The sequence below is a fragment of the Mus musculus genome, chromosome 10, assembly GCF_000001635.26.
Source record: "Mus musculus strain C57BL/6J chromosome 10, GRCm38.p6 C57BL/6J".
Taxonomy (NCBI): Eukaryota; Metazoa; Chordata; class Mammalia; order Rodentia; family Muridae; genus Mus; species Mus musculus.
In genome coordinates, this window is record NC_000076.6 from 17,653,335 (window position 1) to 17,678,733 (window position 25,399).

The 25,399-nt window shown below is 42.2% G+C and overlaps 2 long non-coding RNA genes across 6 annotated transcripts in view; one reads left to right on the forward strand and one right to left on the reverse strand.

The window, feature by feature from the left end:
• Gm32543 overlaps nt 1-25,399 on the reverse strand; it is a 168,813-nt gene that overhangs the window by 141,255 nt on the left and 2,159 nt on the right. Inside the window, exons 2-6 of one of the 4 annotated variants that reach the window (XR_380128.3) lie at nt 14,710-14,797; nt 10,776-10,858; nt 8,776-8,874; nt 8,393-8,504; nt 5,900-8,266 (exon numbers count right to left, since the gene is read on the reverse strand). This is a non-coding gene — a long non-coding RNA (predicted gene, 32543). Of the gene's footprint in view, nt 1-5,899; nt 8,505-8,775; nt 8,875-10,775; nt 10,859-14,709; nt 14,798-25,399 lie in introns of those variants that run through there. The other 3 variants (XR_871469.2, XR_380129.3, XR_001779719.1) reach the window with 3 other exon arrangements.
• On the forward strand, nt 6,462-25,399 carry Gm32656. 2 transcript variants are annotated; one of them, XR_380130.3, is made up of 4 exons: nt 6,462-6,670; nt 6,897-6,966; nt 23,349-23,390; nt 24,107-25,399. It is a non-coding gene; the product is annotated as a predicted gene, 32656 (long non-coding RNA). The 2 variants fall into 2 exon arrangements; XR_871468.1 differs by lacking the exons at nt 6,462-6,670; nt 6,897-6,966 and adding an exon at nt 21,399-21,824.

Sequence of the window (25,399 nt, forward strand, 5' to 3'; positions counted from 1 at the left end):
TCCTAGAGGACAGCCTTTCTCTCCAAGGCCTTGGGGGTCACTACTTCTAAAACTTCCCTGATGGAGAAGCTGGAAAATGTCCTAAGGAGCATTCAGCTTGAAGTCAGACTCTGGCTGAGTTGTTTACCGGCCGTGTGACTCAGCAAGTTCTCTTTATTTTCCTCCTATGTAAATGAGGGGTAATAACAGCCTTCACCTTCTGCAGCTGTTGTGAAAACTAAAGGAAGCAGGGCCTATATAAAACCGGAGGGCCTGGCCCCCAGCAGCACTGTGGAAAGACTAGCCTGGCAATGTCCACCAAGAAACAGAGCTTCCCGTAATACACGGAAGTTTAGACTAGAGATATTTGCTGTTTTGTTGATATTATGTAATTTTGTATATTATTACTATTTTTCAGAAATTTGTAAATCAAACAATGTAATCAATAAATAGTTTAAAATAACTTTACACCGAATGGGTCCACATAATGATTTTTAAAATGCACTTCAAATTATAATCAGGAAAACAAGTGGAGAGAGGCTCTGGGACACAGAAAGCTAATTTGCCTCTCTGTAATCTATCAGTTCTCTAATCTACCATCCTCATTCTTGGCTGTGAGTAATTACGTAACGTACGTAACCTTTGACCAGAAAGAGGAGTAGCACGTGTCACTTCCAGGTGTACAACTTCTGCCAGTACCAAAAAAATAGAATAACCAGTTTTGAGAAGTTATTTTCGAGTGCCAGAGTGGGAAAGGCTTTTTAATCTCAAGGGCAAACAACAGTGCCCCTCCGTCCCTGACTACTGCTTAGTGTTCTCCCACAGGTAGCCAGCAAGACAGAAGCGCAGTAAAATGCAGACTCTGCTACGGGAATTTTTGACTCTGGGTATCTAATGTTCATAAGTAAATCCCAGTATGATCACAAAGAGTTTCAAAAACAAAGAAAAAAAAAGTGACCTAAACAAACTACAACATATTTTAAGTCAGCAAGTCTAAGTATTAGACAATAACAGAAAAGTGCTTTCAAAATCCAGAGGGAAAAGAAAATATTGTGACTCTAGAAGTAAGAGAAATGTAAAAAGGAATGGAACAGGGCCAAAGGATGAGGGATGGGGGAAGACAGCTAAGTCTCAGCTATTCCGGGTAAGCATGCATCTCTAGCCATAATTAAAATGTGAGTCACGGGCCTGCTGGGTGACTCAGTGGGCAAAGGCACAAACCTGATAACCTGAGGTTGATTCCATCAACCCACATGGTAGGAGAGAACTGACTCCTGAGAGTGTCCTCCATCCTCTCCATGTGTGCTGTGGTGTGAGCATGTGCTCACTCTCTCTCTCTCCCTCTCTCTCTCCTTATACCTACTCTGAAAAACAGAAACAAAGAAAGAAGGAGGAGTAGGAGAAGAGGAGAAGGAGGAAGAGGAAGAAGGAATAGACTTAAATGTGAATAGCAACCAAGATTAAATCAGAGAGAGCAGGGGGAGAGTGGAGAAGCACACCTGCCTGCCTGGTTATCTTTGGGGAAGGAGATTCAGGCCAGCTTCTCTATGTTGCTTGAGGCGCACAGCTGTGCAGATGGATCCCTGGCAGGCTCCTTTCCTATAAGGATATAACCTAAGTGCTAAGGTTAGGACCACAGTAAGCACACAGTTACCACAAAGAGAGCGGATCAGAATCAGAATGTGTGCTCCCACAACAGGACCTTGGCTTCTAGGGATTCAGCTATAGAAATCTTGGATGTGAGCACACCTATTTACTGTTATAGAAACGAATCTGGGTGTTCTCCTAAATGGAACTGATTTATAAGGTCTATACCCTTTCATATGAAATAGCCATTAAAAACCTAAAGCAGATTTATTAATACATGTATGGAGATCTATTATGATAAAAGAAATATGCTAAGACAAAGGTATGGTGTGATTCTTAATTTATGAAATTTAAGTGTGGAGTATATTTATATAGAGAGAAAGATGCACATATGTGTTTGTAAAGCATAAAAAAGAATCGTAAGCAAAAGGACAGTTTCATGAGATATGGCAAAGAGGACTTTTTAAATCTTTACTTTATAAAACTTTCTATTTTGAATATTTTCTGCAGTTATTGTTTGTAATTATTGTTTTAGAATTTCATAAGCAAGAAAATGACAATATAATGTACTTTACTAATGCAAAATTAAATTAAATTGTAATTAAAAGTCTCCAAAGCCAATCTACTTGAGACTCAGAGAAAGGGAGATTACATCTTCAAAAATCTTCAAAAATCGAGTGCATATTGGGTTGTGTGTGGTAACATCAGCGTTCAGTACAACCTGGCTATTAGGCAAGAAGAGCAGGAACAAGGAACAAGGAAGGGAGAGAGAGAGGTGGAAAGAAGAAAGGAAACTGACAGAGGGGGAGGGGTGTAAAGATACCAAACACGTGAGTCTCACTAGCAGAAAATGTCCTCTTTCAAACCAGTGTGACTTGAGCTCATTGTAGCCCTGAGAAACATGGTGTTTGTCTCCGAACAGATTAAGGGTCTCTTCAGTAAACCTTCCATCTGGACCTGAAGCTAACAACAGCTAAAGGGAACGAGGCTCAGTTACAGTCTGTCAGGGTAGCAATTATTTTACCTTTGGGAACAGAAACTATTTTTACTCAAAAAGAAACTTTGCAGAGACAGCACTTTTCTTCGCCTCGTAACACTGCACACAAAAGCGATTCGCTACGGAAAACATGAAATAAAGCAGGCATGTACCAGTTGCCCTAGAAAAGGGACCCAGAGACAGCAGCAGTCCAAATGTCCGTTGGGCTCTCTCCACCCCACATTGATTGAACTTGCATTTTGTGACCCGATAAAAGGGAAGGAAAAGTGGAAAATGACATCATCTGGGCCTTCAAGCTGCCGACGGAAGAGCAGAAGATGAAAGCACCTAAGTGGTTAATTACAGAGTAATTTGGGAATGTCTGTAATAGGGGTAAATAACACAAAGTGCATTCCGACTTGGCTACTTTGTGGGCTCTGCAGTCTTGGGCAGGTTCCTTAACCTACCCTTACCTCCGTTTGCACCTTCTGAGAGTCGCTATCAGAATTATGTGGTATTAGAATAATACTCATTCCTAGCAGTGTTCTGGAGCCTGGAGGAGACAACGCAGAGATAAGCCACACACAAAGTGGGAAGACAGTGGAAGCTAGCTGCTACTCCTTGGGAAGGCAGGAAAGTGTGACTCATAGCACGCACTCTGGACTCAGACTGTCTGGGTTTGAAATACATTTTACCTCGTGTGAGTTATTACGTAGACTGTTAGGCTCTTTACTCAAAATCGGTAGATCGCAAGAGCCCCAGAACTAGAGGCTATTACGCAGGCTGAATGATCCGATCCACATGCCAAGGCTTAGATCAGCCAGTGGCACCTAAGAATTCCATGAATACAGGTCATCATCTCTATCAAAATGCTCGGAATGTAAAAGGGAAATAACTCTTCCGGGAGTGATGGAGAGTGTGGAGATGACTAGCAGGCATCCTCCAAGCCAGAAGATGAAAACTGAAGACAGCCTGTGACACTGCAGAGAACTCGAGGCTAGTGATCAGGAAATAATGGCAGTGATCATTATAATGGCATTATAATTATAATAGGACATAGGGACCAGGGACTAGAGTTCAGCTGAGAAACCGGGAGCCAGAGAACTTCACGGGCACACAGGCTGACTGAGGAAACCGGAGGAGAGCAGGGTGCAATGTGAGAAGTACATCAATAGATCCCCCAGCAAGACAACATCAAAGCAGGAGGAAGCAGCAGAGGAAGCCCACGAAGAAAGCTGAGAGGGGCAGGAGCCAGCCAGGAAATAAAAGAGGCTGAGAAAGGAAAGAGTTTCAATAAGGACGAGCTGGTCAACCGTGTCAAATGTTGCATCAATGTCAAGTAGGATGACAAGAGAAAGTGGGGCCTTTGAGCCAGCCAATTGGGAAGATGCTGGCAAGAAAGTAGTTTTAATTGAGTGGTGGCTGGTAGAAGCCAGACTGTAACGGGGTGAGGGATTAATGAGTTGTGAAGACACTAAGTATGGGTCACTTTGAAGAAGTTTTCTAAGTAAGAGAAAGAAAAGGGGGGAAAGGAGGTGAAAGGAGCCGATCCCACAGAGACCAGAAGATACTGACTTTTAAATGTCCAACTAAAATTCACATTTGGTTGGGCTTTTTGTTTTTCTGTGTTTTTATACAAAAAAGAGGAGTTTAACTTTCCAAGACAGAAACAAAAACAAAAAAGACAAAAAGACAAAAACAAAAACAAAAAACAACAACAAACAACTTCCAAGAGAATATGAACAAGGAAAAGGAACCCAATGCTTAAATGGGATTAGGGAATTAAGATAAATTGGACCTGAGACTTAAAGTTGGAAAATGGCAAAATTTAGATACTAGAAAATGAAGACTCAGAGAGAGAGAGAGACAGACAAAGAGAAAGACAAAGATAGAGACAGAGACATAGAGGCAGACAGAGACAGAGAGAGACAGAGATAGAGACAGAGAAGTCAAGACAACCTCCTGGATTTTGTTTACAGAACAAGAGCCGGTTTAGATTACTCCAAAGAAAATGCTCAGAACACAGAAGTAGAGCCTGTGTTCCTCATAACCTCAGACAAGGTATACTCAAAGCCTGTCTCTGTTAGAATCCTGCTTGGTACAAAAGGAACCTAACTCACTAGTCCTAGGAAGATGCTACATGAACAGTGTGTGTTGAGAACCACTATGCCTCCTCAGGACAGCCAAGACACTGTCCTAAGCATCTACTGAAGGCAGAATCTGCCGAAAGCTGCTCCCACCCTAAACAAGGCAGAGAAATACAGAAAACAGTCACTGGGCAATACCAAGGATTGAATTTTGGAAGAAGAGAGAACATTGAATTGTTTTCTTCTGGAAAATCTAGAAACGTTTGCCTTGTAAATTCAATGTTCTTCAGCCACAGATCATGTGTTTATTGAAAACATGAAAAGTCACATTGTTCTATTTGCGTCTCTGCCCACATGGAATAAGGAAGATTAGCCCACCTCCCCTCTCTGAACTTTATGGTGGTTTAATGATTCTTTTCTCTGGCAGGTTCTGCAATCTCACAGGCATATGTGTCCCTTACTAAGCACTGCCCTACCTTCTTAATCATATTATTAGCTCCAGTTTTGTTCAGGTTTCCTTCTTTGGTCTAAAAGAATTGAGAAAAATGTGTTAAAAGATTAAGACAGTTGTAGGGTCCCTTGGGTGAGGCCAGCTTTTATCCAATCAAGAGGTTTTTGATGGAAAACACCCCCTCACTCCACTGGGCTTACTGGCTTACAATCAACAGTTTGATGAAACGCTCTGAATAACTGGTTCTCACTTGAAATTAATGCCTACACTGTGACGCTTAGTTAATTCCTCCATGAAACACTTTCTTACTGTTACCTAAATGCAACCGAAGCGGGTTTGTTACAGAGAATTACCAATATTCTCTTACACTGATGGCCTGAGGAACAGCAAAAGGAGAGGAGATTGACTGAGAGAGGTTACACAGGCAGTTGGGGTGGCCAAGTGAGTTTCCATTCGTTTGCAGTAGGCCATAACCTAAGAAGTGATTTTTATTCCTGGCTTCTTTCTCCATTCTGGCTACAGGGAGGCTATTACTCCTTAGAATCTCTTTGAATACCTTCTCCTTTCTCTTTTTCTGTGACTGCATCAGAATATCCTTCCATCTTAAATGCAGACCGAAAAGAAAAAGTATTCTTAAATTATTAGTTATGTTTGCGCTTTATTGCCTTTTATGAATTAGATTTGGGGAGGTGAAAGGTTTTTCTTTTTAGTACATGGCCCACCAATTCTCAGTCTATTTTGTTTTTGTAGTTCTGTTTCACAGAAAGAGAACTAGATGTTTTGCTCTGGGTGCACTGACAGAAATTAAGTTCATAAAGCTTTTCCCTGGGAGCTCATGGTTTGGAAAAAGATAGATGAGTTTAATGGGGTGGCAAGCCCTATGAGATTCAGCATAAACCAGAGGAAATGGATGAACTTTTCAGATCCCAGAGAACGAGGCAGGGGCTTCTAGTGCCCTTTCCTGGACTGCGTGGGGCTTGGTGCTACCGTGACCAAAGGTCACCTGCCATTACCTGAGCGCACAGCCTGTTAGGAAATCCTCCAAGATCTGAGATGGACCATTCTGCCTTTTACCCCCTCCCTAAGTAACTTTATATCTAACAAGAATCATGGCATAGAGAGAGAGTAGATAGGTATAAAAGACAGCTTAAGAAGGCATTGATCTACCAGACTTACAGATTACACTGGCCACAATCCTGGTGTTCGGTTTGTGTCTGACCTGCTAGGAAGCCTTCAGCCCCCAGAAAATGAACTGGTTTACCACTCCATGAGAGCTCTTTTCCTACACAGTGGTGTTAAAACAAAAAATCACAGTGTTACAAACTCCCAAGCTTGCATAATCTTTCCTCCAGTACTGGAAGTTTGTTCAGCCAATCCAGATGGGGACAAGGATCAAAACCGGATTCAAATGAACCAGGTGGAAGCACGTTCGCACCAGTGTTTTATGAATTAGGCTGCACCATACTGAATGATAGTCGCAAAGAACGCGGCCTGTGCGCTCCCTGTGAGATGCCCCCGTTTGTGGCAGGAAGGTTTGGGATTCTTGCTGAATGAATGGATCCTTCACAGAATGGGCTTGGAAGAGCCAAGGTGAGACAAAGCTTTACGTCTCTCTTTTTAATATATATTCTGATTAGAGAAAGGAGATGGAACCCAAAAGGATGTCACTGGGTACAAATACAATTCTGGACCCTGTCCCATTGGGCGGGAATCCCAGGGGTTATGAATCTACAACCTTCAATTTGCAAGTATGCAGGAGACTGAGTCAGTAGGGGAAAAAATCATTTTAAACATCTGTGTATTCTTTCTGTTCCAGATTAATGACACTGCTTGTTTCCTGATGCTGATCAGAATGTGCAGTCCTCTGATGCAATGCTCAGGACATTGTAAGTGGTTGTCTGCCTGCTTAGCCTTTATGCCCCATGCAACTTTATCTCTGTCACAGCCCGTCTTTCATAATTTATACTGGCACCCAGATCATTCTTTGATCCCCTTGCCTTAGACTTAGAGCAGTGTGCAACCCCCCATCCCTGTTTATTATTGCTTTTAAGAGATGCCGTATAAATACCCTTGTACACATATATATCGTTCAATCAAATCGATGATATAAATGAAAATCCAAATGTGCTGTTTAAATCATCTAAAGAGGCTCATAATTATTTTCAATCAACTAGGACTGCTCTGCTAGTTCAAAGGATTATTAATGAGGGCTAATTTTGTTAATAAACTGTGAGTGAGGCAAATATCTGAGATGAGCATTCCAGAAGCTGGTAGCCATACCTGTCTCTTCGTGAGCCAACAGGATGGCCGCCCTGTTACCTCCATCCTAAGACCCAGAAGATTCCCTTTCTAGAGCCAGAGTAGAAGAGAATTGAAGAAGCTGTCTTTGCCTAAAATAACTCAATCTGGGAATGAGAAAACTACAAGCCCTTTGCAATTTGCAAGGCAGGCATAGTCCGTACTCCAGTATCTATCTAGTCAGTCTTGAAGAACAGTCTCTATCCCAGTATCTAATCTGGTCTTTGGAGTCATTTTTCATGTGGCCCCAAGTGACCACAGAGCTTCTGTTTGGGGACCCAGGCTCACTTCCCTTTCATGGCCTCAAGAACTTCCCCTAAATGTCCAGCTGCACCCATGGTCTTTTCTTCTTTGCCAGCCACTCATGATTTTGTCCAGCTTTAGATTTCTTTACAACTTGGCTGCAAGTCCTCTCGATCCCTGCAGTTCTCTCTCTCTGGGAGAGAAGGATTGAGGCATGGTGGCCTATGCTGCAGCTCACTTCCTTCCCGTCTTTATACTGAGCCCATAAGTACTTTAAGCTTTGTGGTTTAGCTGAATAACCACCAAAGAGAGAAGAAGTAAAGAACTAAGTAAGTCATAGGTAGTAGGCACCTGTATAAGAACCATGATGAAATTGCTGAATTCAATAATGAAAGGCTTTGACCCCTTCCTACCTGCCCATCACTGCCTCTAGTATCTGATCCCTACTCTTGTTACGTTGCACTTCCTAGAACATCTTCGAAGCTCCATCAGCTGCTAACTCTCCTTAGCAAATAGTTCTCTTCTTCTGTTTTTTCTCAGTAATGAGGTCAAAGTTTTAAAATAGGCAACGACCTTCCCTTGGGTAATCTGTATTCCTGGATAACTGCACATATGTGGGCATCATGCACTCCAATGTTCTCTGACCTGCATAGACAAAAAGGTGGTAACATACACTGAGTTAACACATACGTGCATTAGGTCCAACTCCAGCAATAAAGGAGCCACTGACACTGTTTCGGAACCTCAGCCCCTTCTCAGTTCCCCCAATACCTCCTCAACGCGGCTTTGAACCATGAAGATTTTCTTCTGTCACCTGATGATTTCATGTTTAGTCCATGTTGTCTGTTTGTTTGTGGCAGAGCTCTTGTTTGCTTCTCCAGCTCTTGGAGAAGGAAAGTTAAGTAGACAGAAAAGTCTTGAATTGGTACCTCAGTCACCTCAGTCTCTGTCAAGAACCCTTGCACGCCATTCAGAATGAGTTCTTGCCTAGGCTACCCCTCCAGTCTTACCACACCTTGGTCTAGGTCCCTTCTCTAAAGGGCAGTTTTAGAATTGGCTTTCACTTAAAAAAAAAAAAAAAGTCAGCATTATGAGCAAACTCCAGCAGTGTTGAAGGCAGGGTGAGGAAAAACTGCATAGTAGATTGCCCTTACCTGTGATATCTGCTCAGTGGTGGCCCTCTATGCTGTGGAAAAAATCCAGTGTCTAAACTTCTGGTTGTCTCCAAGGTTTGGATCCACCCCTTATTGACACTACAGGGAGGACAAAGAAAAATACAGGCCAAATGCCAGTGGGGCACTAGGTGCCTGAGAGCATAGAGTCTTGATTCAAGTACCAAGGTTTCTGATATTGAGCAGGTTACCAAACTTCTTTGTGCCTGATTTTTTTTTTCTTGTGTAAAATTGGCATATTGACCCTACATTTCACAGACCCTAAAATGTCCTCCACTGTAAAACTTTATTTTATATTCCGGGAAGAAATTTTAGAATGTTGCCAGTTAAACTATGTCCCAGGCTTCTCATATGGCTCTCATAAGCTTGCACCCAAGCCTGGAAACTTGAGTTTAACCCCAGGATCCCACATGGTAGAAGGGGAAAACCAACTCCCATGAATTGTCTTCTAACCTTTACAGGAGAATCACTGTACTCATGTGCCCACACATAAGCTTAATAGATAAATAAAAAGGATAAATAAACAAACAAAAACCCTATACCACACCATCAAAAGCAAGACTGGTTTTTACAAAAGCTGCAATGTGAAAGAAAGACATAATTTACAATCTGTAAACTAGGGTCACATGTTAGGGTTGCTGGAAAGATCAAATGAGTTGCTATGAAAAAAGTGCTTAGAACATAGTGGGACCCTTGTGGAAGCAATGAAAAATTTTACTACTATAGATAGTATCATTAGTATTTTCAAGACATCAATGGAAACAAAAATGTTAAATATCTGACTCACAAGTTGAAGTTTTTCTGGTTTTTGTTTTGTTTTGTTTTCAGGACTTTTTAGATTTTATTTTACTTTTTTTTTCAAGACAAGGTTTCTCTGTGTAGCCTTAGCTGTCCTAGAATTCACTCTGTGGAGCAGCTTAGCTTGCTTCTGCCTCCCAAGTGCTAAAATTAAAGATATGCACTACCCCTCCCCGACTCAAGCTGAAGTTTAAAATTTCCTCATAAGACCTATACCTAAACTCAAGTGCTTCCACACCAACAGTTTTCAAGCTATTTTTCTGAAAATAATATGGGTCTCAGAGAAAGCATAGCTAAGGAAGTCAAGACAAAGATACAGGGTGAATATATGAAGGCCGAGCACATGAACTATTGGCACCTCCTCTAGAATTCAGCCCAAATTGCTGTTTTTGTTCTACTGAGTACATTATAATACATTACAAAGGTTTTCTCAGAGTCTCTCTGCCTCCAACTTGAGGATCAGGATGTAATCTCTCAATGCCGGTCTGCCTGCTGCCATGCTTCCGGCCATGATAGACATGGACTGACCCTCTGAACTGTATTAGCAACCCCCCAAATCTAATGCTTTCTTTTTATGTTACTTTGATCATGGTGTCTCTTCATACCATGCGAGATCATTAAGACATGGTTAGAACAGGCTGCATACCACTGGACATAGTGGCTCACGCCTTTAATCCCAGCACTTGGGAGGCAGAGGCAGTTGGATCTCAGTGAGTTCAAGGTTAGCCTGGTCTGCAATAAGAATTCCAGGACAGCCAGGAAAACCCTGTCCTAAAATACAAACAAAATACCCCTAACAACAATAACAAAAAACAGGGTGCAAATATAATTATATTAAATAAAGCTTGACTGACTGAACTAGGACTCAGTGACAGCCATACAGAGACGTCTTCCCTAATAGTTTGCTAATTTTCACCTAATGCAAAGCCTGGAATTTAGCAGTGTTCTTGGTCATGGAGCCCAAATGACACCCTTCTTTTCTCAGCAGCTTGTGTCATCACCCTTGGCAACACCCTCTGATAGACTACATACGTTGTTACAGTCTCTAGGATACTTCTGTCTTGACTAGAATTACTCAAAATTTAAAGTCCAGTAGCCAAGAACCATGGTGAGAAACTGAAATGTGATGGCAAAGTTTATACCCTCAACGTTTCCCCAAACGTTCCCTTGCCCCAAGCGCTCACCTTGACCATAGCTGTGGCTCCTCGGGCTTATTTCCAAGCAGTGATGATCCCATATATGATCAATATTTAAGCAAACGGTGAAGCTGAAAACAAAATACATTTCAAGTAAAAACTTAAAATTGTAGTCATAGACTCTCTTGGGATACAGATCAGTGAAAACAACAACAACAATAACAACAACAACAAACAAACAGAAAAATAAATAGATGAGGAAGAGGGAAGAGTATATATATATATATATATATATATATATATATATATAGAGAGAGAGAGAGAGAGAGAGAGAGTATGTGTGTGTGTATACACACTCATATATATAATGTGATTTAACTATATAATGAAAGGACATCAATGTGAAAAATAACATCTGAAAATGAAACCAGCTATAACAGGGAACTTTGAAAACAAGAGATTTTACTCATTGTTTTTTTGGTTTGATATTGCTATGTTGATATTTTTCACTAAAAGTGACAAAATGTCTTTTATGATTTCATTCAATGAACACTTAAAGTACATTGAATTTGTATTTACCTTGACTTAACAACTTTCATCTTTTCTTCATCTCTCATATACTGAGGTGTGAAACTGGCTCTTTAATATCTTAACCTGTCTATGTTTACCCAGTTGGGCTCTTTGTCTCTTCCATCCCATATCCATGTAAACTATGCCTATGACCTTATAGATGATATAGCTGAGTTTCACAAGACAAGCTCCGCCTTACATAGTAAACACTATATGAGATAAATTACAAAAGAACTTTCATGCCTGAAGACAGTGAAAGTAACAGCAGACCTCCTGTGCAACTGATTAGAAAGAGATGCTGGTGTTCACTTAGGATAAGTGTGCAGCGTAAGACAGATGGCTCAGCTGTGAAGAGTAAATAAATACTGTTCTTACAGAGAACCAGAGTTCAGTTCCCAGCATCCACAGCAGGGTGGCTGCTCACAACTGCCAATAACTCCAGCTCCAGGGGATCTGATGCCCCTTTCTGGACTCTATTGGCACCTGCACCCATACATACCCTCACAGAGATACATGCATATACACATAATTAAATATAAATCTTTTAAATAAGAGAATAAAAGGAGCCAAGTGTGGTGGTGCACACTTTTAATTGTAGCACCCCGAAGGCCGAGATGGGCAGATTTCTGTGAGTTCAAGGCTAGCCTAGTCTGCGTAGCTAGTTCCAGGCTAGCCATGGTTACATAGTGAAACCCTGTCTCAAAAAATAAAGTGTACAAAGTAAGGATCAATGAGAGAAGCATAATTCTTATGAGAGTAATGAAGAATATAGATTTATTATGCACATACTAGACCTTACACAAGTAGGAAGCCAGAAACCCTATATAAAACTGTGGCTTACTTGACTGCTAGTGAACATAATATTTCTATGAGTTGAGTCAACAGTCAGGAAGGAGAGTGGGATGTGACAAAGAAAAAAAAGATCAGGGACAAAGTACAACCTAGAAAAATAGACTGCAACCCGTGAGGACAATACGTGATGTTGGTCCCCTACATCAGTGATCAGGTCACTAACGTGGTAAAGACAACCCACTTGACCATCAAGTTTTATCTCTGACTGGTTCAATACTCAAAGAAGGAGACCCCAGTGGTTTCTAGGTCCCCAAGGTGAGCTGGCAGATTCGCAGTAATATGTATGACCCGCCATTGCTCTAGGAGTAGCGTGACTTCCTTCTGAGGATAAAATACAACTGCCACTTCATTATCACCTTCCTGATCTTTGTTCAGTGTTTTTCGTACCCAGACATAACTTCGATCTGTGGAGCAAAAGGGACCATGAGAAAAGGAACTTGAGCTTAGCAAAAGCAGCCAGAGAACAAACCTATGTAACAGACCTCTCACCTTCTCTATCTAGCAAGAGATTGCAAGTCCCACAGGATCTGCGGCTTGGCACAGCAAGCAATCTCAAGGTCCTGGAACCCCCAGCTGACTTGCTCTGGGTCTCAGTTTCAGAAATTAACACTGGGATAGGGAGATCAAGCCCAAAGGCCATGCTAATAGAAAGGAAATACATATATTTCTGATACTAAAGATCTTTAAAAAGATCCCAGAGTGTTAGTACTCAGTAGGCTGAAACAGATGGATCTCTGCATGTTCAAAGCTAGCCTGGGTGGAAGCCAAAAAAGACTCCAGCTTCGCTTTCCTGTCAGTGCAAAAAGACTGCTGGGCAGTACAGGAAAATAACAACCTTGTGCTTTTAGTCCTCAGAAAGGCAAGCTGCCCATCATTATTTTGGAAACAAGGCATTTTTGGCATTCATGAATTGGGCTGGGTTTTGTTTTGCTGAAGTCGTTCCCTGTGTGGTGATTATTCACATACACCTGACTAACCACCTGTCAAATTAAGAGTCGATGTTCTCTCAACAGGAATTTAGAGGATTTCTTTTCCCTACCACAGAGGCAACATCAGGGCTGGCCTATTAGAACTGTCTGGATGGTTGGTCAGAGTTGATCATGTGCCTCTACCATCCACCACTCCAGAGTCTGGGCGTAGTCTAGAGAAGTCTGGCTGTGCTGTGGCTTATTTAGTTGAAGTTGAGAGAAAAAATTGCATGCATTTCTCCTCTGTTTGGATGCAGAGCATCGCCATCATCTCCACCCTACCAGTTTCAGTAAAGCAGACTAAATTGTGCCTGTCCTGATTCTAAACCAGCTAGGCAGACGGTTGGCTTGCTGGGAATCACATGCTTCCCAAACTACGCAAATTAGCCTCTAATGTAAAAAAATTATATGTGCCTTATAATGATTGCTAGTAGGCATTTAAAAATATCAACAGCAGCCATGTTGAAATGTTTATAAAACCCTAGTCAATTCGCTTGACTTCTCAGCCATCCCTCCATAATGAACTACTTGGTATTAAACGTCTGTGTTTTAAGTGGTAACAGTTCTTCAAATCCAGTGAAGACAGCAGTCATTTCAATCTCACTCGCCTTCAAGCTTTTAAAGTTTATCTAATTTTTATTAATGGTCATGATAGTATGTAAAATTATGCTCATCAATACAAAATAAATCATTTTAGCTCATGACTACTTTATAAATGGTGTAAAATATGAGTAGCCATTTTGTAGTATTTTCTCCTCTGACTTGCTAGGAAGTAAAAATTCTATGTTGAGAAAATTATGTCTGGTTGTTGAGAATTTTCTCTAATCTCATAATTCTTTTCCAAAGATCCCTACTTCTCCTATTAAATGTAGATACCCAGAAGGTGGGGATGGGGGGAAATTAACAATAAAATTGATCATTTACTTTCATTAATTATCGTACAATTATATCTACCACCATTGAGAGCCTGATAAAAATGTTCTGTGGGCTGTTTCTGAGTTCCCATTGCTCTTAGGTGGAGGTGCTATTGTGTCAGAACTGTTTCATGTGTAGCATCAAGTGCAGAATAAACAGGCACAGCTTGGATTTCAGACAAGTTTCTTCTGATCCTGGAGTCTGAGCTCACAAACTAGTGACCTTTAACTTGGGGTAGTTACAGGTTGCTCTGGGAATGTTAAAGTTATGAACTTTCTCCTACAACAATGACACACACTTCCACTGCATACAGTTTTGAAGAGTTTCCCACTCACCCTCAGGATCATACAGAGTTTTCTTGGGGTCCATAGGACCCAACTATGGAAATCTAAGTTCAATATTTTCTTATATACCCAAATGTAGGGGCTTTATAATTGATGATTAGAGCTGTGCTATACAGATGAGAATGTTATATGAATGTGGAGAAGAGTGACCAAGATACCAAGCCATCTGCGAGCCAGACCACTGGCCAGAGCCAATGAGTCAGAATATTTTTTCATGTTTCCTGCCCTATGGTGTCTTGTTTATCTATTACATGATAACAAGTGGTTGTTATCACAATATTTCTAGAGAAGAAAGCTGATGAAATGAAAAGCAGGCAGTGTCGTAGGACGTACCTTTCTGTGTAGTGGGTAGTCTGGGCTAGACCACCTTGAGCTCCCAGTGAGTTGCAGCTGTACATCTGCCCAGGAACTATTTCAGATCCTTGGATGAAGGACACGCACACATTAGCTCATTTTTAACCTGTCTTACTGGCTCAGTGGCTGGGCTCTTCTAAGCCTCCTGAAGCTATCGTGCCCTTCCCTTTACTCATAGCTCAAGGACTCTAAATCTCCCCTCGGTGTAGTTGGTCTTGCTGCCCAAGATGCTCTTGGGCTCCCCTTTCATGGGCCTCTTTCCCTTGCCTACATTTTAGAAGATCTCCCCTGTAGCTCTGAGTCTGTTCCGTCTCTCTCCAAGTATCTTGATTCTCTTCTTCCTGCCCTCTCTCTCCTTGACTGTGGAAACCTGGAAGTCCTACCTCTTTCTTTCCAGCCAGCCACTCGCCACTGGCATTTTTATTGATAGATCAAAAATCATTTGAGAGCAAGGACCTTCAGCATAAATAAACACAGATTCGCAATTAAATCAAAGCGTCAGAACCAGTCCTGTACATTTCTGAGCATGGAACTGGATCAGAACGTGGTGCGGACCCAGAGACAGCTCTTCAGAAGCTGTAGTTTGCATTTGCAGTTAAGTAAGCCTTGTCACCTTGTCATCTACTACTCTTCTCCCTTTAACCCAGTCTTTATTCCAGACTACGTTATACCAGAAAATATAAGAGGGGCCTCTGAATATTTACAAACTCAGTGTCTGCTTCTTCATATTTTCAGGTCACCATGACACCTCTGCCTAAACTTCACCTCAGGTTTTCTCTCCAGTGTCTTTTCAGCTACTGTTTCTACCTCTAGCTCAAATGGAATTAGTTGCTCCATTCTCTAAGAATTTCCCCGTTGAAAAACTTGACTACAGCTGAGGTCTTTATGCATGAGGTGAGGCCACAGGTATTTAACTGGCCTCTAGTTTGACTGTGTTTATGAGTGATGTCACCTATAACCACAATCAGGACCTGCTGGTAACAGAGTGAGTGGAAGATTGGTCTGTGTGTTTGAACCTGACCCTGCACTGGACTAGCCTGGAGTCCTTGCTCCATTAGAAGATACAGGCTGGGAAATTTCCTTCAGACAGTTACAGTAAAATACCTACTTTACTCAAACTAGGCTAACTGGCTGAGGGAGACACCCGTACTACTTTATATATTCAAAATCCATTCCACCTAGTGTCAGCTCTTCCATAACATGAGCTAGGGATATTTAGGCAGGGATTAAATGGAATCTTGATTACTGGTTAGAAGCCAGCAGTGGAATGGTAGAAGTTTCTATATCTGAGACCAGCGTGTCATTTAGGATACCTAGGTCAAGTTTCAGAGTATACATATTTCCCGATACATCTCAGCGGTCACTTGCTCAGTCCTTTAGGAAAGAATGTCACACACACACACACACACACACACACACACACACAATGTTAGTTATTCTACATGCTGCTGGGACCAAACGCTCTCAAAGCCAATGCAAGGAAGTAGTTTAAAGAGCACTGTGACACGTGACGCGTGGCATATGGGGAAGTACATTAAACAGAAGACTAAACACCATGCCCATTCATGTTATGGAGACAGAGAGAGTCTGAGAGGAACTGATCGCTAAAAGACCACACAGAACTGAAATGTGCACCCTCCATTTCCAGTCTTCGTCTTCCTGGATCAGTCACGTGCATTCTTTGTTCCCTGGTAGTTACTGAGTGCTGCTTTTCTGTCACAAACAGACAAGCCTGCAGAGTGGTATCTCGTGCTAGAAAGGTTCCATTCCATTGTGTATGTCAGCAAGGTCTCTGTGAGCACTGATAGATGATATCTTGGAAACAATACTGAATTAGACTTCCTGCGTCACTCGGAGGTGTGAGTTAACCGCTGATTCTTTACCTGGGAAATAGATCAATTATACACTCCTCATTTATCCAGCAAAGATTAGCTGAACATATGCTGCGTCTCAGGCTCTGAGTGTAAAATGATGTGCAACAAAGAGCTTTTATACTTGAGCAGAGAGGACAAGATAAGTGTGGGACCCATGGGATTCTGGAGCAAATAAAGGAGAACCACTTAACTGGGTCTACACGTACAGAGGAAGCTAGCCCAGCAGGGAGTGGGGATGGGCAGAAAGTGAGTGAGGGGTTAGACATCTGGAAAGAAGTGGAGCATTGCTGATTCACAGAGGTCAAAGGGAAGACAGAGAGAGATAGGTCTGTGACAGAATGTCACATACTGTGTTAGTCATTCTACATGCTTCTGGGACAAGAGGCCTGACAGAGCCAACCTGAGGAATGAGTGGCTTATTCTGGCTCACAGTTTAAGCTCATGCTGCAGAAGTCATGGTAGCCGAAGCCTGAAGAGAGAAATGATGCTGCTGCTCGACTCACTCTCTCCTTTTCATTCAGTCTGACAGTTAGAGTAGGTTTTCCCACCTCAACTAGCCTAATCTAGAAAACTCCTCACTAACGTGCTCCAGGTTGTTTCCCTGGGGATTCTAGATGGCATTAAGTTGATGAACAATATCAATCCTTACATATCATCCAGTCTACCTGCTGGCAATGAGTAATACACCGGGTTGTTGTTTTAGCACAATTCTTCCAATAGCAGAATAGAGAATGTCCTAGAGGGCTTTGTCCTAGAAGCATGAGGATTGATTCTAAGACTGCTGCCATGGTAGTTGAACCAGTCATAAGTGGACAGTCTAGATACCATAAATAGATTGATGGCAATAATTTGGAGATTGTGTTGTAGTCCAGACATGAGATGTCTCCACAAGAGTTCATGTGTGAAAGACTCAGTCCTCTATACAAGGTTCAGAGCCCAGCTCCTAGGAAATAACTGTTTCATTATGGCAGTTTGAGTATGCTTAGTCCATGGGAAGTGGCACTATTAGGAATGTGGCCTTGTTGGAGGAGGTGTGGCCTTGTTGGAGGAGGTGTGGCCTTGTTGGAGGAGGTGTGGCCTTGTTGGAGGAGGTGTGGCCTTGTTGGAGGAGGTGTGGCCTTGTTGGAAGAGGTGTGGTCATTGTGTGGGTAGGTTTTGATATCCTATATTCAAGCTCTACCCAGTTCAGAACAGAGATTCTTCTCCTGTCTGGCTTAGGATCAAGATGTAGAACTCAAGATGTAGAACTCTTCACAGCAATAAAACCGTAACTAAGGCAGTCGTAAAGGCATGAACATAATTAATGGATTAATACATCAACTGACATAACTGAATGGATTGTTGGGAGATTAGGCTTGACTGGAAGAAATAATATCCTGGGAATGTACCTTGGAAGGGTCTGTCTGGCCTCACCCTTGTTCTCTGTCTCTGACTCTGTGTCTCTCTCCTCCTCTCTCTCTCTGTCTCTCTCTGTCTCTCTCTGTCTCTCTCTGTCTCTCTCTGTCTCTCTCTCTCTCTCTCTCTCTCTCTCTCTCTCTCTCACTCTCTCACTCTCTCCTACCCACTGTGGACCATGAGGTGAGCATCTTCTGTCTACCCCTAGCCATGATCTTTTGTCTCACTACACACAGATCCCAAGACAAAGGAGTCAATTTGTAATGTACTGCAACCTCTGAAACCATGAGCCAAACTAAATCCTGTCTCCTTTCAGTTGTTTTGTGGTGTGTTGTTTCATCGGCAGAAAATGTCTAACACATCTTATAAGCCATGGGAAATGACCGGTGTGTGAGGGGGGCGGGGAGGGTAAGGAACATAGTCATATTGATGGCTGGAGTAGAGCAAGAGAACTCTAAAGAATCTGGCTGGAAAACTTCAATGAGTTTCTGCTGAAACATCCAAGCCTAAGATGCCTGCTGAACACCTGTCAATAGATTCAGAGTTTATACCTTTATAACTTCAACAATGAATCAGCTACTTAGAATAATCAAATAGTATTTACTAAAATCTTTTCTAATAGGAACCTGCATCCTCTTTCTCCTCTCTCTCTTTCCACCGGGGACCTTGTACCTTACCAGAGCCCACGTGTGTTTGCTAGATTCCATCCTGTTCGTATCCAAATCAGTCAAAACTAGTTTTGCAAGTAAAATGTGGGAAGAGCTCACCCTAAGTGCTCTGCTAAATTCTGAACACTTAAAATCTGTTTCACTGGACTCTGCTCTTAGCCTTGTAAGTCTCGTGCTAGCCACCAATTTGGCTTTGTCGTAGTTTATCTTCTCAAAAAAAAAAAAAAACCCAAAAATACAAAACCCCTCTGCTATTTATTGTCCTTGATTAGATTACCATGGGTGTTCTGTACCATGGATGCTCCCCCACACGGCTCACAGAGTCTCTTATGAAATCATCATGTCTAATCTACCAGGAGGAAATATCTGTTCACTCTTTCTCTAGCCTTTGCAAAGTTATTTCTGTATCCTCACCTGCTCTAGGATGCATTGTAAAAGGAGGATCAACTCAGGAGGTGGGGCATCCAGATCTATAAGGCTTTCAGTATATTTCTCTCATAGACGCTTGCCTGCGGAGCAGATATTTTCGTAAGACTTTCTGCTAACCATGGACTCGTTATTACTGGGGTATGTGTAAGTTTTGCCAGGTTTGAGATGAGCTTTTCCGTTCTTGAGAATGTTTCTACCCACCAGCGTTACATTCTTTATTCACATGCTGCCTGTTTCTGCAGTGTCCTCCTGACTGTTTCCTTCTCTGTTCTGTAACCAACAAGGAACCAGAGAGAGAGAAAAGCCTTACCCACAACCTTTGGTCATCGTGTCTGTTGCCTTAAGCCTGGGGCCTTGGCAACAACTGGAAGAGATAGGAAGGAGGAGTCAGCCAGTGCTATCAAGAATCTAGGTCAGGTCACAGAACATGTTTAAGAGATACTTCTTGGTCTCTGGGTCCATCCCTCATCCCACTAGATGGAATGGATTTCCATCTCTTTCAGGAGGAAGGGAACGCCTAGGCAAACGAGGTGCTGATGTGCCGAAGTAATAGAACTGACTGTGAGTTGCCCAGATAGCACAGGATAGAGGCCTGTCATTAAAGCACTAAGTCTCCATGCACAGACAGGCTGACCCTCTTATAGGGCAGATAGTAATGGAGCAACCCTTCTTCTGTTCCATATGAGCTTGTTTGAAACTAAAGACTGCCAATCTGGTGCCCTACATGGCCACATGCTAGTAAAAAGGAGTTTACTTAACCAAGCCAGCTTTTCTCGGATGTTCATGATGGGTGAACATAGACACAGACAGTGGACACATTGCAGTTGACTGTGTTGATACTCCAATCTCTGTTTCTAACCCACCCCAAGTAGTTCTTATTTTCCTTGCTTTGTTTTTGTTTTTGTTTTTTTGTTTTTTTGTTTTTTTTGAGATGAGGTTTTTCTGTGTAGCCCTGGCTCTCTTGAAATTTGCTCTGTAGACCAGGCTGGCTTCGAACTTATAGAGATCCACCTGCCTCTGTCTCCTGAGTGCTGAGATTAAGGTGTGCACCACCACTTCCTGGCTCAAGTATTTCTTAAAAAAAAAAGTTTTTGTGCCCTACATCCCCATAGCTCTGCTATAGCTCCTCGGGATCCAAATAGATATGCCTTTCTCTAGCAAACCCCTCAAACACCTTTTTCCTTTACATGAAAGAAGGGTGGCCAGGAAGCTTCATTTCTTCCATTGTTTGAGAATACAAAGGAAAAGATGGCTTGAGAAAGCTGCCAGTTAAAATATCACTCTATGCATAAAATAAGATTATGTAACATTCTTAGATGTCATTTTTGTTATTTATTAAGTAGATCCGATGTATCCATCTCTTGGGATTGTTGTGAAGATAGAACAAAATATTTAATATGAAACACAAAGAATCTTGAACTCAATAAAATGAGCTATAATTTTTGCATTATGTATACACATGCCCGTGCTATCTTTTAAAAAAAAAATCTATTGCTTTCCTTTCCTAGAAAGCTCATAGGTAATAGAATCCTAATTTCATAAAAACATGAACTGTCAACAAACCCACAGTCTGTCATACTATATATATTTGGTTATAGAACATACACTAAGCTTAATTCCCTGGTATCTTATTGGTAAGAGATCTTCTCCTGTACCTATGCCCACCCGCCTTCTCCTCCCACTGCTGGTCCCCAAATATCCATACAATTATGAGTTAACCTCACCTCAGTCTTAATCACAAGCCATTCTACCAACCTGACAGCTATGGCCTATCTGGCAGAAGCAATCGGATGGTGGAAAATTACTGATCCACACTGAACTACACAAAACTGTTCATCAAATCCCCAGGAAGAGCAAACACTTCCCTGGCAAGTCCTCCAGCAAGGTCCTTGGCTGGAAGGAGCAACCACCTTCATTAGGCACCAACCAAAACCTTGGGTTTTCACGGTGACAAATCTGGAATCTGTTGGCAGATGCCAACTGGGGGCCTACTGCACAAAGGAAGCCCTTTTCACAGACTCAGCACTGAATCGGAACACATGGAGAATTCATCTTGGCTGCAAGTGGAAAGCCAGTGTGGAAAACATAATCTGGTGGCTAGGACATGAAACGAAAGATATAATATGGCCCAAGCAAGCTTCCAAAGGCTAAACTCTTACTAGGCAGAAACATATGCTTTTATGGAATCTAAGTCCAGCAGTACTGGTCTGACACAACAGTACGGGAGTAGCAAGGGGGTTAAACATTAAAGGACTCCTGTTTGCAAGCTGTCGATCACTGGCATGCAAAGAGATCAGAAAAGGGCGTTATTAGCAGGCATCTTCACTTTCCTATGCCTGCAGTGCTCTCTACAAAGATGAGGAGGTCCTGACCTTGGGGAATGTTTGTACCTGGTGAGCAACTGAGATGGAAGCCTGGGGACAGAAAGTGCCCAATCCCGCTCAGAGCAAAGGCAGCAGAGCTCTTTTCTTTGGGGTGATTGAGGATCCCCACAAGGAGAAGTCATCCCACCTGGGTCCTTTGAGAAGAGAATCTTAGGCAGAGGGAGTAACTTAAACAGAGACAGCTCAGAGAGGCATAGCCAGGGTGTGGTGAGAGACTACCCTCAGCCAGGCTGTGGGCAGCTGAGCCTGGGAGCAGTGGGGGTTGGAAGACCTTGACCATGCTGGGAGATCAATCTTGACTACCAGAGCCTTTGGAGCATGCTGTCTGCTTTTGCCACAAAAAGGTAACGGGAATTGAGGGAACCAAGGAACTGAATTAGGGAGGAACCTGATATTCCTACCTTCATATAAACATTCTACTCTCTATCCATACATGTTGTTATTTGAAACAATGATCCCACATGCAAACCAGCAACCGACCTTCACTCTCTCCAGGAAGTGCAGAACCTGGCGTGTGGATCTCCTCCGTGGAATGGGAGCTCTAGAGAGTCCTGCCACCACTGTTGAGTCCTACCACCCCACATCAGCGTTGTCTCCCAAATTTCATTGCCCAGTGTATCTAGAATTTTGAAAACTCACCTTCAGTACAAAAGGGGTCACTTGTGACAGGGGTACATATTCTTTAAACTGAATATAATTTTTTGTTTTGTTTGGCTTACTGGATTTCTTTGGCACATTGTGACTGCAAACCGAAATCAAGGGGCAGCATTAAGCGCTGAGTTTTTAATATAATAAAACCACAATCATGTGTCTTACTGATATGGAAACTATGTTGATGAAAACTTAGACAGAATACAAACAACGGGGACCAAGCATGACGGTTTTTGAGAGCCACTGCCAGGAACTTGTTTACTTCTTTGGGCGATGTGCATTGGCTTTTGATTTAAGTGTAGTTTATCTACCTAGCTGGCCATACAAAATTCATGTTTTCAATCTCTTCTTCTCCCTTTCATTTGCAGATTTTCTTCATCTCTGCTTCATATTCTTTGTTGATACAAAGAATGAGAAGCATTCATGGAGTGTTAGAGGAGGTGCTACAAGGTTTTGTGATGCTAGAGCCCAGTTCTGGAACAAATACTAACCATTCAGAACATAAGAGCAAAGAAAATGATGGATATTGGCCGCCTGGAAACCCTCTAGTAAAGATATCAATGCCATCTTCTTCACTTAATTTAGGGCAAACAGCCAAGATCTTGGTGGGATCATGATACTTTCTCAGAGTGGCTCCTAGTCCTCCACACTGTAGCCTAGTCTCTTCAGAACCAAATCATGCAACTTTCCCATGTGCCAAACTAAGAGAGAATCTGTTGACCATTGGTTGGGTCATTTATTAAAAAATTGTGTCCACAGTGATAATAGCAAAGAAAGTCCTGGAAACCACCATTTCAGGCTGGAGGAGGGATTTGCAAGGCTGAGTGGGAAAACTACTGTTTCTCCCGCACATTTTCAACGTGCATGAGCATGGCCGACCGACCGTGCCTGACTTCCAAAGCAGGAACTGTAAAGGGAAAGCCATGTCACCACAAGGTTGATCAAGACTTCAGTCCCCCAGGCAGGGATTGCCATTGTCATTCAGGGCATTCAGAACCACACTGGACATAAAGGGATATGCTTCCCACCACAGCACACACTGGGAGCCAACACCTCAGGGATGCAGATTAACTTTATAGCCAAAGGAAGAGAGAGGGGCAGGAGGACAGAAAGCAACCCTTTCTCAGTAGGTATTTCTAGCCAAGTTCTAGCTCACTTGCTGTTCTCATTACCCCTTTTTCTAACTCATAATGGGCACTTTCTCTTCCACTTTACAGAAAAAGAAACTGAAGTTATGGAAAAAGTAAGCTTCAGAACTGGTAAGTAAAAGGGACACAATTAATAAAATGTCAAGTCCCAGAGAGAAGGCAGTTCTGTGTTTAAAAGTCCATTCTGCCCTCGAGAAAAATGTCGCTACTTCTCAGCCTAGTAGCTCATCATTACTCGTATATTGTGAGAAATAGAAGCGAGGGATAATGGCTTACCATGAGGCACAAACACCCCAGCTTCCCACTGTTGTATTCGTGGTACTAGCAGTCTTCTAGATTATTTTGGAAAAGACACGAAAACAAATTCTGTGGAGATTTCACACACCATATAGCAAGCAGCAACAGGAAATGTGTCTTTTTAATATGTTCTGGTGGTAGGAATCTTGAGGCTAGCCTGTGAGTGCAGAGCCTGGAGAAACTGAGAACAATATACCAGTCTGGTAGGGAGCAGGGTGAGAGGTAAGGGATGGAGAAAAAAAAATCCGAAATCTAAGTTTATCCTGTGGCGTGTCATATTACATATAGGCATCCTGTCTTTATCCACAGGGTTATTTTTAAGATGCCCAATGAATACCTGCAATTGAAGATAGTGACTACCCTTTCATATATTGTGTGGTTTCCTATAAACATGTATATTTTATGAATTAGGCACACTGAGAGGTAAAAATAACAATGATAATAAAGTATAACAGTTTTAAACTCAAGAAAAATGGGATTTGCAGATAAGTGTAGCAACTACTCCTCATCAAAGAAGCCTCTCATTACAGCAAACGGAGACCATCAGAGAAAACCACAGCTGGACGCGATGCAGAGATAAACAATCATGAAGAGCCCAGCCCCAGCCAGTGCATCTACATAATAGCTCCTGCATCTGTGGCTCAGGGGACACCACAGAAGAGTCTGAAAGACTAAGAGCCAACACACTATCAGGTCTTCTGTAAACCAGTCTCTCCTAGAAATGGTAACACAAAGAAGCCCAGAACCATGAATAGACGTGGAGTCCCAACCCCAGAAAGTATCTACAGGTTGCCCAATGCGTAGTGGCCAGCCTTAAAAGCATATAGATACAAGCAACAAAAATGAACTCAGCAGGTTTTATCTATAAATATTTGTTATTGTATGTAACTATAACAATCAAAGGGGGGATAAGCCATCAACTTGAAAGGATATGGGGGAGGTATGCATAGGAGAGGTTTGAGAGAGGGTAGCCAGTAGGAAGGAGGAAAAGGGGGCCAAAATGATGTCCTTCTATTTCAATTAAAAGCATATTTAAATATATATTCTTTTAAACATGTATATACTTTGAAGAGATATGAGTACTCACTCACTCTCTCACTCTCTCCTGTTCTCTTACACCTAATTGTACAGTACCACAATTTTTTTTTTTTCATATCTTGGTTGACTGGGACCTTGAAATGTGAACTCAAGGATAAGGGAAATAACTTTAGGAATTGTGTGTGTGTGTGTGTGTGTGTGTGTGTGTCTGTCTGTCTGTCTGTCTACCATTTAAAGATACCATCCAAGGTGAGACTCATTTCCAGAAGCTGTTATGGATATTAAGTCCAATAACCTAAGCAGCAAGAGTGGAACAGAGCGCGGCCATGCTCCTGAGTGCTCTCAGAGACCAGGCAGGAGCGATTTCACACTTCACCAATTTCATGCTGGGAGGGGGGATCCCCATTATTATAAGAGGTGAAAGTTGCCAGTTTTGTAAGGAGATCCTGTGGCCTGTGAGAATGACCTGGAGCAGAAACCACAGAGCTGACAATCAAAGGCACGAGCAAGCTCTGTTTAACATTTCTAAGCTGATTTCCCCCTTACTGCTAAAATGCCAGAAATACTTATTTTGCAAGTCTACACACTAATGTGAGGAAATCAAGATGGCCAGCTCTTGGAAGATGCTTTCAACCTCAAGTTCTCCACAGAGCCATTGCAAGAAAATGTGGAAGATGGGTTACCGAACAGACGCCTGGCACCGTAACACCACAGAAGTGAGAAAACTGCTATTGTAGCATGCACCCTAGTCTTAAGCAGCGCATTGCTCTATCAATAATGGAAAA